At 46.8% G+C, this 2,442-nt stretch overlaps 1 pseudogene across 1 annotated transcript; it reads right to left on the minus strand.

Moving 5' to 3' along the window:
* Window positions 1–1,568: 1,568 nt before the first annotated feature.
* LOC311589319 (large ribosomal subunit protein eL33-like) lies at window positions 1,569–1,931 on the minus strand (annotated as a pseudogene). Its single transcript has one exon. The product of its transcript is annotated as a large ribosomal subunit protein eL33-like (transcript).
* Between the last annotated feature and the right edge of the window lie 511 nt (window positions 1,932–2,442).

Genomic DNA, 2,442 nt, shown 5'->3' on the forward strand with positions numbered 1-2,442 from the left:
AGTTATGTCAACTCTTGGTTCCTCCAGCTCCGCTTCTCTCTGCGCGCTGCCATGTTTCCTGCCGTGACAATAACGAATTAAACCTGTGGAACTTTGGCTTGGCTTGCCTGTTCTGTTTTTTGACACAGGGTTTCTCTGTGTAGCCTCGGCTCTCCTGGAATCGCTTTGTAGACCAGGCTGGCCTTGAACTCACAGAGTGCCGCCTGCCTCTGCCTCCTTGACTTCTGAGGTAACAGATGTGCACCACCGCGCTGGGCTAAACCTGTGGAAATGTAAGCCAGGCCCAGTTAAGTGTTTTCCTTTCTAAGAGTTGCTGTGGTCATGGTGTCTTTTTATAACAATCAAAACCAAAGAAGACAGCTGCTCTTAGTTGACTGTGTATGTGTGTGTGTGTGTGTGTGTTGTATACATGCGTATATCAAGCATCTGTGCATTGTGTGGAGCTGGAGGATGACACTGGGCTTTAGAGGTACTTTTTAATCTATTTTATTTACATTCCTTCTGCCTCTACCTCCCTTCTGCCTCATCCATCCTAATGGCTTCCAACACGCCAACACTACATAGGAGAGAATGAAGGTTAGCGGGAAAAGGGTCAGAGTATATCTCTTTACTACTTCCTGCTGGTTAGGGTCGTCAGGCTCTTTGGGGCAATACCAATCTCAGGGGTTAGGATGTCCAGCAGCAGCAAACCAGCAACCAGCAGCAAGTGTGGGGAGCAGAAGCCTTTTTCCTCCTCAGGCTCCTTTTCCTCTCAGTGCTCTGCTGTTTGTACCCTCTCAGAGTCCCCAGAATTAAACTATCTGCAGCTGGCAAAGATCATGCCCCTCTCCTAGCCCGCACCAGGCAACGATAGTTAACAGCCGTGGACAAACTAAGGCAGCCCCATAGCCCACACTTGGGATTAAAACAAAAACATATTCACATAATATAACTGAATTTTTAAAGAAACCAAAATGTCCACTACAATTGAGTGTCCTGTTCTATCTCCTCTGCTGTATTCTAGGGTCTCTCACTGAACATGGACCTAGGCTGGCAGCCAATAGGTGTGCGTGTGTGCCTCTGTGTGTGTGTGTGTGTGTGTGTGTGTGTGTGTGTGTGTGTGTTGGGGGGGACACAAGTGTAGAAGTCAGAAGACAACTTGTGGCAGTCTTTTCTTCCACTAAGAGTACTCTTTGTGAGGTGTGGTGGCAGGGGACTTCTCCCACTGAGGCACCTCACTGGATGTTTTTGGATTTTTGAGGTAGATTTTACTGTAGCCCCGGCTGGCCTTAAATATGAAGCAAGAGTCATGCCTGGGCCTCTGGATGTTGGGACTCCAGGAGTGAGTACAGTTTTTTGCACGTTTCTTTCTTTTTCTTTTTTCTTTTTCACAAACCCACTTTTATTTACTTACTTTTGATTAGTTTAAATCCAGGAAGGGAGCCTGTTGTGGTGGTGCACATCTTTAATACTAGCACCCGGGAGGCAGAGGCAAGCGGATCGCTGTGAGTTCGAGGCCAGCCTGGTCTACAAAGTGAGTCCAAGACAGCCAAGGCTACACAGAGAAACTCTGTCTCAAAAAAAAAAAAAATCTAGGAAGGGTCCAGCATCACAGGGATTCTGTGTCCAACGGCCTTCGCAGGAAGGTTGCTTCGGAATTTGGCATGAACCATGCCACTGTTCCCATGGGCCCGAGTTACTCTTCCCCAGATCACTCTGGTTTGGTTTGGTTTGCCTCCAGGAGTCACTGTGTTGTTTTTTTGCTTTATACACATAAGCACATCTCTTGCCTAAGTAAAATCCGATTTCATCCCGGGCATGAACACCTTCAATTTTTAAGAAGAGCTGTGTGCTCGTTCTCTTTGGTTCCAGAGACCTCGCTTGCAGTCAGCAAAAATGGCCTTGCCCCACAGCTTTCCAGACATAGTTGCGTTTTAGAAGTCCTGTTCCCAGCATGCCTCCACAGGCGCCAAGATGCACTTTGACTTCTTTGAAGACGATTCTTCACAATGATTTTAGTCTGGTGAAGCTGTACACATCTTCTTCGTTATGTCTTTTGCCATGCGCACAGGCTATGTCTGTATATTAAATTAATTCCTTCTATAAGTCAGAGGCAGGCTTTCCACAAACTCCCTTCTAGTTTAGTTTCCCCCAGTAGTTTCATCCCTTCCTTTCTCCTCCAGAAAAGAGGATACATCTCTACTGGGTTTTTTTTTTTGGTGTTGCCATGGTAGCCTGCGATACTTCAAAAGTACTGCTTGCCATCCACCAGAGACTGATGTTTCCATAGCAACCAGGTGAAGGCGCTTGCTGGATGAGCTGGATACAAGAAGGAATTTTGGTCTCAATTTCGTGTCTGAGCTCTGCTCGTCCTTTTTCTTCACTTGCCGAGTTTGTGCTGAACATCCAGAGCTGGCTTGCTCACAAGACTTTTCCTGACTGAGAACTTTCTGGCTAGGTGGG

The sequence above is a fragment of the Acomys minous genome (genome assembly GCF_964271855.1).
Source record: "Acomys minous genome assembly, chromosome: 18".
NCBI lineage: Eukaryota > Metazoa > Chordata > Mammalia > Rodentia > Muridae > Acomys > Acomys minous.